The following is a 15523-nucleotide window of genomic DNA, read 5'->3' as shown; positions in this document are numbered from 1 at the left end:
TGAAAGAAACCAATAAAGATGATTAGCAAAAAAGAAAAGAAAAGAAAAGAAAAGAAAAGAAAAGAAAAGAAAAGAAAAGAAAAGAAAAAGCATTTCTGAAACTCAAACCGTATGTTAGATGGAGTTATTGTTGTTTCTTCTTGTTTTTCAAGCTGCAAACAGCCTGGGCAGGCTGTGAGTTGTCAAAGTGGAAGAAAGGGTAAGTAGTATACTTAAACCCTTTCTCTACCTTCAGCTCAAATTCATTCTTTCCAAGTTCATTTTTCCCGTGAGGGAAAGATAAAGGGGGAAATTGTGGAATCTTATATTCTTCTTTTCAATGGGTGGAAACATAGTTTTAGCATGGAAAATGACCAGAGGGAAAATGATTACACTGAGATTATGCATCTATGTACCGTGCCTCTATCCTGGGTCAAAGCCTGCCCAGGTTAAATTTTGGCTTTTCGTTTTTTTAAAAATGCAAAAGAAAATAACCACAGAGCTCCATGTAACATGTAGTTTTCTTTTGTTTATTTGCTTCTTTGATTTTGATACCCTTACTTTCATATTCTACAAAAGACAGAGAGTCTCAGAAGCGTCACATTATTACTGTGGACAAAAGAAATCAACAACAACATCATAACAAACTAACTAAACAGCCAGTAGCCAGTTATATGCCCAGCAATACAGAAAAGAAGGAAGACAACGATTTCTGATCCTGCTCAACTGCTGTAGCTTACTTATCCCAGCTGAACTTTCCCAATAGACATATGACAAATTGGTGGTTGGAGTGTGGGATTATAGACGATATAAAAGGAGTCCAACTTGACCAAAAAGATTTATGGCCTGTAACCTGTAGCTTGAGTTTTAAGCCCTGTTAAGACATTGTATTAAATACGCATGTGATCAGTGTACACCATAAACACATGGTTTGTGGGTGTTGTTCAGTAGATGTGTGGTCATTTTACTGATGTACTTTGTTGATCTAATTATCTCAGATAATATACCAACTGGTCTCAACAATGGGGATGAGGTAGGATATAAGAAGGCAAGAAAAAGCTACAAAAACACTAATGACAAAAAAGTAAAGATGTGCACCACTGTTCTTATTCAACATCTTTATCAATGACTTGGGTGATGGACTCAAGGGCATCCTGATCAAATTTGCAGATGACACCAAACTGGGAGGGGTGGCTAACACCCCAGAGGACAGGATCACACTTCAAAACGACCTTGACAGATTAGAGAACTGGGCCAAAACAAACAAGATTAATTTTAACAGGGAGAAATGTAAAGTATTGCACTTGGGCAAAAAAAATGAGAGGCACAAATACAAGATGGGTGACACCTGGCTTGAGAGCAGTACATGGGAAAAGGATCTAGGAGTCTTGGTTGACCACAAACTTGACATGAGCCAACAGTGTGACGTGGCAGCTAAAAAAGCCAATGCAATTTTGGGCTGCATCAATTGGAGTATAGCATCTAGATCAAGGGAAGTAATAGTGCCACTGTATTCTGCTCTGGTCAGACCTCACCTGGAGTACTGTGTCCAGTTCTGGGCACCACAGTTCAAGAAGGACACTGATAAACTGGAACGTGTCCAGAGGAGGGCAACCAAAATGGTCAAAGGCCTGGAAACGGTGCCTTATGAGGAACGGCTAAGGGAGCTGGGCATGTTTAGCCTGGAGAAGAGGAGGTTAAGAGGTGATATGATAGCCATGCTCAAATATATAAAAGGATGTCACATAGAGGAGGGAGAAAGGTTGTTTTCTGCTGCTCCAGAGAAGCGGACACGGAGCAATGGATCCAAACTACAAGAAAGAAGATTCCACCTAAACATTAGGAAGAACTTCCTGACAGTAAGAGCTGTTCGACAGTGGAATTTGCTGCCAAGGAGTGTGGTGGAGTCTCCTTCTTTGGAGGTCTTTAAGCAGAGGCTTGACAACCATATGTCAGGACTGCTCTGGTGGTGTTTCCTGCTTGGCAGGGGGTTGGACTCGATGGCCCTTGTGGTCTCTTCCAACTCTATGATTCTATGATTCTATGATTCTGTGGTTTGCTGATTTAACTTTGGACACAAACATGCAGTTAAATTGTGTTCAACTGTTCACACAACAACATGTTCATTCAATGCACAGTCACCACCCCAGATTTTAAGGGGTTCTCCCACACAAGCATGTTTTGCGTAGGTACATGTATTCACTTATGCTTGAATGTGAGACTAGCATAACATTTGTACAAGGCTTTAATTATTTCTTGAAAGCAACATCCACAGGCCTTCTATATGCCAGTCCAAGGTACTTACCCATCTAGGAAACCTAATTAGTGGATGCTGTTCCCAACCAATGCTCTTAGGCAGTGCTTTTTTTCTAAAGAAATGTTATGGGGTACTCTCATTTTGATTAAAAAAAATCACCTTTTTATAGCTCAAATTGGTGAAAATAAATATAGTAAATGCTCTTAGGCAGTGCTTTTTTTTTTCTAAAGAAATGTTATGGGGTACTCTCATTTTGATTAAAAAAATCACCTTTTTATAGCTCAAATTGGTGAAAATAAATATAGTAAATGGACAAAAATACAAAGATTCACAAAATGTTTATGGGTATGCATACCCCTACGTCCTGTCCCCCCCCCCCAAAAAAAAGCACTGCTCTTAGGGAGTCCTGGTGAACTCAGTCAGTAGATTTGCTTTTTAAAATGGCTACTGTAATAGCAGTTCCCTTTGTTTTTCCATAGCCAGCACTAGGACAGAATATGTTTTGCTCCTTGCTTTTTTGTGAGCCGGATATACACATCTTATTTCCTAATCACCTTCTAGGAAAAATAGCACATAGTGCAATAGAGTATAAAGTTCTTTGGAGTAGTCTTCCAAACTACCAAATGGTAGAACTGGAGCTTTCAATCACAATAGTTGATGGTGCATACCCTTTGAAGTAGGTCACCTGGTCCTGAGCTAGTTTCCACAAGGACAGTAAGCTCTTTATGTGATCATCAAGCATTCATCTCTCTTGTTCTTAGACTCAAGTCTCCTTTCTACCAGTTCCCTACAAGTACACTTTATTGGTCTGCTGATGAATAGCTGGGACGAGTGTGTTAGAACAGGTAGAACAACTGGCACTTCAATATAAGGTTTTCATGCTGATAATCAAAACAGAGGACAGCAAGACACAATCAATAATGAGAATTCAATAGCTTGACCAAAGTCTGGCTACTCCATCTTATTTTCTCTCATTTCTTCGACTCTAAAGTCAAACTCTAAATAAAATGCCTAGGAAGTTCTGGTTATTGCTAAACATGCTGCTTCACAAATTAGCCGGAACTACTAGGGTCCCCAAATCATGATGATAACCAAGTATGGCTGTTGGTGTTCAAAACAATTCAAACACTCTGGACCACCTTCATGTGGAAAGGTGGGCTTGACATTCTGAGAACAAACAAGCCACCTCCCATGGCCTTTGTATTAAATTCAGTTTCACGGTGCTTTCAGAAATTATTCATGGTCAGTTTTGTTGCTAAGATCAGCCCTTATCCAGTTTGAGTCTTATCAAGGTGCACCACTTGGTGTCTGATTCATTCCTACATGTATGGAAAAGCTTGTACAGTGGTACCTCGGGTTAAGTACTTAATTCGTTCCAGAGGTCCGTTCTTAACCTGAAACTGTTCTTAACCTGAAGCACCACTTTAGCTAATGGGGCCTGCCACTGCTGCTGCGCCGCCGGAGCACAATTTCTGTTCTCAACCTGAAGCAAAGTTCTTAACCTGAAGCACTATTTCTGGGTTAGTGGAGTCTGTAACCTGAAGCGTATGTAACCTGAAGCATATGTAACCCGAGGTATCACTGTATATCAAAATGGATGAAGTGCAACAGAAGCAGTGGTTTCACTGTGAGTACACAGATTCAGGACCTGCCCAGTTGCCGAAATTATAGCAAAATAGCCACCCACACCTTACTTCATACAAATTGGAATACAGGCAACTCCCAGTTCACATGGGGGTTACGTTCCAAGGCATCACATGTTTAAGTGAAATCGCATATATTTGAAACACCATTGAAAAAGATTGCAAACACTCTGTGGTGTGTTCCCTCCGGTTCTGCCCCTTTTTGTGACTCTTTGGATCACTTCCGGGTTCAGTGCTATGTGCATATGCCCGGTCCCACACATACAGTGCTGCTGCATGGCAGTGGCAGCATGCAGCCGCAGCAGCGTGTGGTGGTAGCATGCAGCAATAAAACTAGGCTGACGGCATGCCAAGGGCCTCCTGTGGCTTGTCACCAGACCGACTTATGATTCTACAAAACTGGGTAAAAGAGAGCCTTCCGCGGATAAATATGTCGTGGTTGGAAGAAAACAGAAGTGTGTTTTTTATTATTATTTTTAAAAGCAAATACGCTTAGTCAGGACAAAGATTGTCGTGAGGGGGCTTATTGCAATCCAGGACAAGAAGCAAAGCATTTTGCTGACTGATGCAGATAGACTGTATTTCCCACCCTCAATACTTGAGCACCTCTGTGAACTTTGCATTTCCCCACATGGGATTCAAAATTAATATTGCTGTCCTTCATCAAAAGCTAGTCCTGCTACAATTGGGTCCTCTTTTCTGTGCTTCATGCAACCAAGTTCCCCAAACTGCACCCGCTCCTTGGTGAGATATCTGTAATCAAGCTCACTAAGCACAAAGAAAGGTCTGAAGACTCCTGATGTAGACCCCCCCAGGGCCAGCATCAAAACCTGGCATCCTTGAGCAGCTGCTCATAGCTCTCCTGCCCCCACTCCACCTTCCTAAAAGCCCTCTGTATGCCATACCCTGAATGCTTTGGTGGAAGAGATGAAAACCTGTGTACAGTGGTACCTCAGGTTACATGCGCTCCAGGTAACACTTCAGGTTACAGACTCCGCTAACCCAGAAATAGTGCTTCAGGTTAAGAACTTTGCTTCAGGATGAGAACAGAAATTGTGCTGTGGCGGTGCGGCAGCAGCAGGAGGCCCCATTAGCTAAAGTGGTGCTTCAGGTTAAGAACAGTTTCAGGTTAAGAACAGCCCTCCAGAACGAATTAAGTACTTAACCCAAGGCACCACTGTAATAGTAATTTTAAAAGACACTAAAGAGAATAATTTGTTAAGAACCAAGCTGATTTCTGGCACTTACATGCTGCAAACACACCCCTGTGGAACCCAGACCCAATACTTCACACCAGAGTTGTTTGCATTTCAGCAGTTATTTCTACTGTCATGCTTTCAAAATACAAAATGCTATAACTTCGGCTCATTACAAATAAACAATAGGGAACATGAACGATGCAAAGTTATCAATATAAATGGCAATATTCCTGCTTCAGAGGAAGAAGCGTGAGGAGTAATAGGGGCAGTGTTGCTAAAAATAGGAGGAAGAGAATAGAAAAACAAATTCATCCTAGTTAATAAGAAATTTAACAATATATTACATTATAATTGCAAATTGAAACTAATTGTTTCATTTCCATATAATTGTTTCCATATAGATATTTTTAATGATTCTAATCTAAGATACTATTAGAGTAAAAATTCACTTCCAATCTGAGTCGGCCTGTCCATTCCACCAATGAGAAGCCTCCCAACTGAGCTGGCTCTCTCTTCTAAGAGAAAACAAAAAAAATTCCTTCCAGTAGCACCTTAAAGACCAACTAAGTCAGTTCTTGGTATGAGCTTTCGTGTGCATGCACACTTCTTCAGATACACTGAAACAGAAGTTTCCAGACCCTTCTATATAGTGAGAAGGTGGGGAGGGGTATTACTCAGAAGGGTGGTGGGAATGGGTGATTGGCAGATAGCTGTGATGAGCCTGTTGACGACTCTTAACGACTGCAATAGGTCTTACAGGAAAAAGCAAGGGGTGAAAAGGTGAAAAATGGCTTTGTCATGTATAATGAGATAAGAATCCAAGGTCTTTGTTCAGACCAGGTCTCTCCATGGTTTTAAGTTTGGTGATAAGTTGCAATTCAGCAGCTTCTCTTTCCAGTCTATTTCTGAAATTCCTTTGTAGTAAAACAGCTACTTTGAGATCTTGTATAGAATGTCCTGGGAGATTGAAGTGTTCTCCTACTGGTTTCTCTGTCTTGTGATTCCTGATGTCCGATTTATGTCCGTTTATTCTTTGGCGTAAGGTCTGGCCTGTTTGTCCAATATAGAGAGCTGAAGGACACTGTTGGCATTTGATGGCATACACAATGTTAGATGATGAGCAATTAAATAGTCCCGAGATGGTATGTGTGATGTTGTTGGGGCCAGTAATGGTATTGTCCGGGTGTATGTGGCAGCAAAGTTGGCATCTGGGTTTATTGCAGGCTCTGGTGCCAGTGTCCGTGTTAGGTCTGGTTGTAGTATTATTGTGGGTTAGGAGTTGTTTAAGATTGGGTGGCTGTCTGTAGGCAATGAAAGGTCTTCCTCCCAGAGCTTGAGAAAGAGAACTGTCATTGTCCAGGAGAGGTTGTAGATCTCTGATGATGCGTTGTACTGTTTTAACTTGGGAGCTGTATGTGATGACTAGAGGTGTTCTGTTATTTTCTTTTTTGGGTCTGTCTTGCAGCAAGTTCTCTCTGGGTATCAGTCTGGCTCTGTTGATCTGTTGTCTAACTTCATCTGCTGGGTATTTTAGTTCTAAAAAGGTTTGCTGTAGATCTCTTAGGTGAGAGTCTCTGTCTGTAGAATTGGAACAGATGCGGCTGTAACGTAGTGCCTGGCTATATACAATGGACTGTTTGGTATGTTTGGGATGGTAGCTAGAGGCATGTAGATATGTTTGTCGGTCAGTTGGTTTACGGTATAAGGTGGTGTCTATGTGCCCATCCTGTATTTTTATAGTAGTGTCCAAAAAATGTATTTCTTGCATAGATTGATTCATTGTTAGGTTGATTGTGGGGTGAAAATCATTGAATTTCTGGTGGAAGGTGTTCAGGGTCTGTTGACCATGTGTACAGATGATAAAAATATTGTCAATGTATCGCAGGTACAAGAGAGGTTTGAGTGGGTAGGAGTTTAGGAAATGTTGTTCTAAATCTGCCATGAAGATGTTGGCATACTGTGGGGCCATGCGGGTGCCCATTGCTGTGCCGCTGATCTGAAGGAACAGGTCATCACCGAATTTGAAGCTGTTGTGGGTAAGGACAAATTGGCAGAGTTTGGTGGCAAAGTCCGCTGTGGTTTTATCTGAAATGGTGTTCATTATAGCTTGTAAACCATTGTTGTGTGGGATGTTGGTATACAGAGATTCCACATCCATAGTAGCTAGTATAGTATTGTTGGGAAGATTATTTAAAGATTGTATTTTCCTCAGTAAATCTGTGGTGTCACGTACATAGCTGGGAGCACTGATGACATATGGTTTCAGAACAGAGTCCATATAACCGGAGACACCCACTGTAATAGTGCCAATACCTGAAATGATGGGGCGTCCTGGATTTCCTGGTTTGTATATTTTAGGTAGAAGATAGAAAGTTCCTGGTCGAGGTTCTGTTGGTGTGTTAGTGAGGATCTGTTCTTGGATGTGTGGGGGTAGCTCCTTAACAATCTTGTTCAGTTCTTTTTTGTATTCTTGTGTGGGGTCTGAGTCCAATTTTATGTAAAAGGCGGTATTGGAAAGTTGTCTGTGAGCCTCCTGAATGTAGTCAGATTTGTTCATGATGACGAAAACTCCACCTTTGTCCGCTTCTTTAATTATAATGTCTGGGTTGTTTCTGAGATTATCTATGGCTCTCCTTTCAGCATGGTTTAGATTTTGTTGTAAGCGATGGTGTTTTCTGGTCACATCTGTTTGGATTCTGTGGCGGAAGCAGTCAATGTACAAGTCCAGTGTGGTATTGCGTCCATCAGGAGGGGTCCATGTGGAGTCCCTTTTTGTGTAACACTTTTTCGGTGGTAGTTGGTGGTCAGTGTTCTGTTGGGAGGGTGGTTGTTGTTCTCCAGTGGGTTGAGAGGTGTTGTGTTGTGAAGTTGTTGCTTGTTCTGCTTTGTCTTGTTGTTGCTTGTTCTGCTTTGTCTTCTAAGAGACTTCATCTATCCATTAAAAAGCTTTGCTTATTGCATACTATTCATTATATTCTCTTTTAGAGCATCTCTCAGATGATGGTCTTTACTCAGCTGATTAAAACAATGTATGGCTTTTAAATGTGTTCCAACGTACAAAGGAAAATCATAATTCATGTCTGAATATGCTGTACAATTCAATATTTTACTAGATAAATGATGCAGGAGAAAAGGGTGAAATAGACAGTTTAATAGATTTTCTCTCTATAGTGTTAATTTTTCAAAGTCATATTTGTTTTACAGATGATAAATAATGTCTCAGAATTAGGAAGCGACGTTCACCCAAATTTTTAGACAAATGACATATGCAGGATGTACAGTGCAAAAAGGGAGGGGGGTCCAAAGCCATCGTGTTAAGGCGAGGTGTGTTATCTGCAAAAGTTAATGCATTTATTTCAAAACCATTTTTCCAAGCCTCTCAAGGAAGGCATTCTTCACTAAATATTCTATACACTCTGAGTTTGAATGCTTAAAACTTAGGCGATTTGAATTAATTATTCACCCCCCAAAAATCTCACAACTGAACAATTATTTGAGAGCAGAACTAATGCATTTATTTCACACTGTCATAACTCAAAATTGGATGAACTGTTTTTGTTCAGATTTTTCAAAACATTTGCCTCTGGCTGAATAAGAGCATGAGAAGCTGCAAAGCTGCAGAGTGAAGCAAAAGTTGTTGAGAAAGTTCTGCACTATCTGAAAACAGACTGACAGAAATAGGTCTAGCTTACAAAAACCTTTTGCCCCTATTCATGCAGCTGGATTCCTGGATCTAAATTCTGATAATGGGGAAGGAAGGGGAAAAAACCTGTAAAAAAATAAGGGGAGTTCTGCCACTAAATTCAACAGAATGTCTGTTGGATAAAACTGTGCAAAGTTATTGCATCTTGTTCATCACCTATTTTTCACTTCCAGCTCCCCATAACTTCCTGTCCCAGTTGGTAACGCTGACTATAGATATAATAAACACAATCAGGTCCAATCGATTATGAGCTTCATAGTGAATGGATAGCTATGTGTCCTACTTTACAGAGGACACTGTTCTGTTTGAAGGCTGGCATACATTGGGGGTGAAGTCAAACTGTTGGGGAGAGTTTGCACCTGCTGTGGCTGTAGAGACAGAGGCATCTTTTGTTGCAGTTGGGCAGATGAAGGTGTTTGAAAAATCCTTCTATTTCCTCAGTGGGGAACCATTTTGGCTTCATGGACCAGACCCATCTCAGGATTGGCCTCACAGGCCAAATTTGACAAAGGGCAAAGGACACCCACCTGTCAATCACACAATGTCACTATGACATCACATGATAGTTGGGTTGCCCTGCCCATCTGTCAAAATCCCTTGCATGGGGCTCATACAATCCCTGTGCTGAGCATTTCTGGAAGCAGCCAGGATAGGGCTATCAAAGTATTTATTTCTCCCCTCCCCATGGCAGGCAAGAGGTAGGAACAGCACAGAAAGAAGCCTGCATTTTACAGGCATTGATGTACAAGAGAGAAGTCCCTCTTGCAGCCAATGCCTGCAAAAAGCACGTTTCTTCCTCTCATTCCAATGGTGAGAGGAGAAAAAATACAAAATAAAAACAGGAACAAAAACAAAATGAAATAATACCCCCCAAAACACATTTAAAAGTATAATAGGATGTTAGTCAGCCAAAGGTCTGGTTGAAGAGGAACATTTTTGCCCGGCACCTTTGGTTTTCCCCTTTGGTAGTGACGGCACCATGATTTAAGTGAATTTTGTGAAACTGCACATGCTCAGAGCACTTCTTTTTTTAAAAAAAATAGGGCTGGAAAACTTATTTTGCTCTAATGTATCAGGACTACAGAAATAGTGGTAAAGCATGAAATGATGGGGGAGAAAAGAAGCAATACACAGGGGTCCTGTGGAAGGTATGATATTGTCCATTGTGTGTGGATGACCCAACAGAGTTGAAAAGGTCTGTACGGCTTGAAATTCCTGGTTTGTATGTTTTAAGTATTGCTATATCAGGACAATCTCTTACAACACTGAAAAAACTGCTTTATAGTCATGTGAGCAGGCAATAGCCTATTCTTTCACATAAAGATTACGGAAAATCAGAAATATGTATGCAGCGCTCCATGTGGAAAGCTGATTGTGTGATGTGGTGTCCAGATGGCTGCGTGGAGATTGCACCCATTTTACCAGGCTAGCAAAAAAATCTGAAATCACAAGAACCCACGGGGCAGGTAACACTGATAGAAAAACACCGCAACCTTCTGGGTCCTGCATTACAGAAAGAGCTTTCCTCATTTTTGGCAGCTAAAGGTAAAGGTAAAGGTACCCCTGCCCGTACGGGCCAGTCTTGACAGACTCTGGGGTTGTGCGCCCATCTCACTCAAGAGGCCAGGGGCCAGCGCTGTCCGGAGACACTTCCGGGTCACGTGGCCAGCGTGACATCGCCGCTCTGGCGAGCCAGAGCCGCACACGGAAACGCCATTTACCTTCCCGCTGGTAAGCGGTCCCTATTTATCTACTTGCACCCGGAGGTGCTTTTGAACTGCTAGGTTGGCAGGCGCTGAGTCCTTTTTGTCACTCTTAGGGAGTGACTTCAGTTTTATTCTTAAAGTAAAGAGGGTCCATACAGATGACCAAGCTAACAGGTGGTAAGGAGAATTATACCACAAATTGGTTATGGATGAGTGATAAAATCTGTGGTAGAATGTGTGATAAAATATTCATATGTAGCCATCGAAAGTCCATGGAATGAGCGTTACAATATCTTTGCAGCACCAACTTCAAGCAGCTGCAAGGTTCCATTCAGATAAAAATTGTGATAAGAATTCACCTCTACACCACCTTGTTCATAACCCAGGTGAGGAACAACCACCTTTAGAATAAACAACAGAACCAAGGAAACTATTTTCAAGCCCAGCATCCAGTTTTAGGGACCCAGTGTTTATTACAGCTATTGCAATAGGTCAGAGCTCACTCAACTCAACATGCCAATTGAGAAGGTCTGCCCCGAGGCACTTCAGAACAAAAGCTTATATATTAGTTCAAACACAGCAAACAAAGTGTTATAAAACATCTTTACATACATCAGGGAAGGTTACAGGTCATGAGAAGAAAAGCACACATGGCTCCATACTGGTATCGTCACCCCCACATCACTTTGGAGTAGCCTCGATGTGCCCAGACCATTTGACCATTTTAGGTCTTGGATGTCCGGCGTTACCCTGGCAACCTAGCCTTCAGTGAGGGAACAGCATCATAAAACCCTCTTCCTGGGTCTCAGATAGTTTCAAGGATAGCTGATTTACACTCTGGTGCTAAAACATCCTGCCGTTTGTACCACTTTCAGGGGTGGATAGGGAGAGATGGCATGCAGCGTAGGAGGGGGGAACTTGCAAGTGCAGAACACACAAAAATCAAGCCTAATACATTCTAAAAGGTAAAATGCAATTAAAGTGAAATATTAAAACATTATTAAAACAATAAAAATATACACCTGGGATCACTAATTCTTGTATCAAAATGAATGCAGTTTAAAAAAAAAATCTAAGCATTTGTTTAAGCACATTGTTGAATGTGGGCTATAAGGCAGGAAACATTTCCTTATAAATTGCTACTTCCCTTATGAAGTGGAATATTGTGACTGCTTGGCAGCTTAGGCCTGGAAAAATGAAACAAACAGTTTAGTCAAACTGTGAATCTGCAAGATATTTTTTGAGTTTATTAATTGAATTGATGTTCAGGCTGGAAGCTACAAGTTAACACTTCTGCTGTTTGCAATGATCTCCTAATGGCCATAATTATTGTCAAGGTTTCCCCTCAGGACATAACCACTAGGGGACGCACTGGGCTGGTCTTTTGTCAAACCAGATTTTTATGTGAAATTGCATCAAAGAAAATGGAAAGAGACTCTAAAGTTGTGTGGGGAACCATGGCAGCACGGCCGTTTCTATTTTTATCACTTGGAATATAGTAAGAACATTTGTGGGGGAAGGGAGGAACGTCAATTAATAAAATGGAAATAGGCAGGCATGTTCTTTCATTAATCTAATTCTTTTACAGGACCTTGACATGATAAAATTACCAGCAGTTAGTTACTTAAGTAACAGAGATTTTGCCATTTTTTACTTTATTATTCTGCTGTCATGGCCAATTATTCATCACATATTAACAAATTGTTTAAAGTTCCCCTGATTTCATCCGGATTCTGCATACCAAATAGGAAACTGTTACATTTCATTTCTATGGAGTCATCCTTCTTTGACCAACTTTGAATATCAGGGGTAGAAGTCTAACTTAAGAATTCTAACTTAAGGTAAGCCCTAAGAGTCATGAGGCATCCAATAATTCTATCAAGTTTTGCCTCATCACAGGCCACGATTCAGAGTTATGTATGTGGGCTAGGAGGCAAGTCAACACCAACATATATATTGAAAATTCTAAGGAGTTCTGGAGCCTGCTGAAGTGTATGTGTATTACAATGACTAATAAAATGCAGTATACCAAATTCTTACAGCTAAACTTTTTGACTTCTGCCTTGTGCAACTGCTCTAAAGGATGCTGTAGTCAAGGTTGCTGTTATGGAACACTGAGGATGGAATAATCAGAAATGTTGCATGTTCTCTAGCTGAGTGATACCAAACATAACCCTCCAATTAGAGACCATGTAAAGTGTCATGTTTATGAATTCAGAAGTTCCCTCTTGCTTCTAAAGTTTTGAACTGATGGCATTTCTGCTGCAATAACTGAAAAATCAGGGCTCCCATCCCCTGCAGCAGGCATTTAGTCTACCAAGCCCAAAAGCATAACTTAGCTCTGTTCCTCCCCCACACCCTTGAAAAAGTTTTGCAGTGTGCCTCCAATATTAACAAAACTGGATAGGAGAAACAGCTTCCAAGAATACGGGTCCCTCAGAGCGATACCTTGCCGCTAGCTTTTTCATTTAGAACTGCAAGACCTCCTGCTTATATGTTCCATTCTCAACTGTGATAGCTCATCTGCAGAGAAGACACAATCTCACACATAGATTCACATAGGTTCACTGAAGGCTTTATACCGCTGACTGCAATCTCTTTGCATTGTCAGCTCTGGATCTCTTCCTCTCCCTCAGGCCAAGACAAGAGGTTTTGCTTTATGCACGGCTGCCAGTAAAAGCAACAAGCCCCTATCTTCCCCATTCTCCCCCATAACACTGAGAAATGAAAAACTGTCTGAGGTGACAGTTGTGAGGTGCTGCTGTGATGTGCCAAGCTAAGCCCGAGTTTGGCTTTACACTTTGTTCAAACCCAGATTTGTGGTTTAGCCAGACTAGCCATGAATCATAAACAACAAAGCTTGGCTATGGCTTGTGGTTAGTCTGGTTAGAGCTAAACTATGAACTGTGGTTTGGATGGCATGTTAAGTAACCTTAGTTCAGTGTGGCAAAGAAGGGGAAAGCATCTGCGAACTTCCCTCTGGGAGGCTGTACACAGCACAACATGAGAATAAGATTGGGGTGAATATATCAATTTCGGTTTCCTCCAGTTTCTTGTATTTCCAATCTTAAACTCAGCTTTCCACATTTCTGCATCAGTTTGCAAATTAAAATAATAATAATACTCATGGAAATTCATCAGCATTTTGGTATGAATTTATCCTAATATATAATTTTTTCAGAGCAATTTTATCCAATAAAATATATTTTGGTATTCCATTTTCATTTATATCTGCATTTTTAATGAGTAGCGAATTAAGCTGAGCAAAAAGTGAGAGGCAGGACGCGCCAAATTTTGGCCTTGCACAGGGCACTGCTGAAATTTGAAAGACCAAAGTCTGCCCCTCTCTCAGAACAGAACACAACAGAACAGAACAGAAGTCCCCTGTGCAAAAAGGGTTATGGATCAAAGCAAGCAATTGTAAATATATTACCGATTGGCATTTAAACCTTAGTTTAACAAGTCTGTCCTTGCTGCACAACAATACCAATATGCCTTTCCCTGATAGCTGAAACCATCACAGTAGCAGCAGCAACAACAACAACAACAACAAAATTGTAATGATTTTATAGGCAGGTAAGACACAGGCTTCATTCCTAGCTTAACCTTTTAAGGTCACAACTTTTGACACATTTATACTGAGGTACATGCTGCTGAAATCAATAAGAACCTGGTACCCTACAAGACTGTCAGTGGGAGATTCCTTCTTGTGGGTTTATACCACAGAGCTGCTACAACATTTAAAGGCCCACAATCAGTGGGGCCAAATTGTTCAGGTCCGTAATTTGAAATCATCTCTTCCTATCCTGGTCTTTAAAATTAACTGAGTCCTTCCTGGAAAAGATATCCATTAAGGGCTGGCTGTGGCAAGCCAGAACTGTAGTGAAGATTTCTGCTGCCATGTCCTTGCCACCCTTTCCATTCAGCCCTTACGCTGTCTAGAGAAGGCACCAGAGAACAACACAGCCAGTCGCTGAGCTCATATTGCAAGAAGCAGACGGCTGTGCTTCCTATTGCAGGATGTCCTGTCCTTCCCTTTGGGCCACATTTGGTGCAAGTGTGTTGTCCATCCAAGCATGGGGGAGGGTGCTTTATCCTTCAGGAGTAGAAATAGTAATGGACAGCATGGTGGGACTAATCCTCCCTCCAGCTTAGTCGCTGCTGCATAGTAGGATCGAGATTTTGAGGGATGAGGCAGCGGTGAGGCCAGGGAAAGGCAGATACACCAGTGGAGCCAATCCAGTGCTCCTGGTGTTGTGTTTGCACCACCCTGACCTAGTCACCACCTTGTGCCTTCCCCACTCTCTCTTGGTATGCAATATTGACTCAGTAAGAGGGAGGTCAGGGGAGCGGAACAGTCCCATCACACCACCCAATACGTATCAGAAAACTTCCCAAATGTCCCCTATCTCCCTTTATTATAATATCATTGCTGGTTTAAAGTGTGTTTGCGATATTTTAATTACTGTTTTTAGCTAGATTGCTTTTATTACTTTTTATTTTCTAATGTTGTTTTTAAATGTCATAAGTCACCTTGAATCCCAACATGTGAGAAAGGCAGAGTATAAATATATTAAATGAATGAATAAATAAATAACCCAGTTCCTAGTACATTTAACCCATGAGTGTCCTCACGTCCTTTGCCACTCTAAGACATTTCTTTCTTGCCACTCGTACTCTTGGTCCTTCTGCTACTGACCTGCCAAGCCAGTCTAAAACCCATCTCTCTTTATATAGCACGTACAGCTTTCACTTTGATAAATCTTAATAATGTACTGTACTTTACAACGTTGAAGATCAGCTCACTTGCAGAAAGCGCTCACATATAAATTAACAAAAATAGCTTTCATCCTTAAGTATGTGTACAAACACTGTTAATATGAAGCTGTTACTCTGCTTCTATTTTCTGTTGACTGCCACACAACCAATGAGTTTATAATCGACCAGTTCCTCATTCTGAATTAATTTCCAAACTACTCTTGAGTTAGCATGAATGAACACTGTACAAGAAACAAAGGACCATGACAGATTACCTG

General features: G+C 41.2%; 1 protein-coding gene across 11 annotated transcripts in view; it reads right to left on the bottom strand.

The window, feature by feature from the left end:
- The window catches only part of GRIN2B (glutamate ionotropic receptor NMDA type subunit 2B), a 287257-nt gene that overhangs the window by 121207 nt on the left and 150527 nt on the right, over positions 1–15523 (bottom strand). The gene's annotated exons all lie outside the window — the stretch shown is intronic.

This window comes from Podarcis gaigeae (assembly GCF_964106915.1).
Source record: "Podarcis gaigeae genome assembly, chromosome: 10".
Classification (NCBI taxonomy): Eukaryota; Metazoa; Chordata; class Lepidosauria; order Squamata; family Lacertidae; genus Podarcis; species Podarcis gaigeae.
Note: the sequence above shows the minus strand (reverse complement) of the source record. Positions and strands in the feature narration are given on the sequence as shown.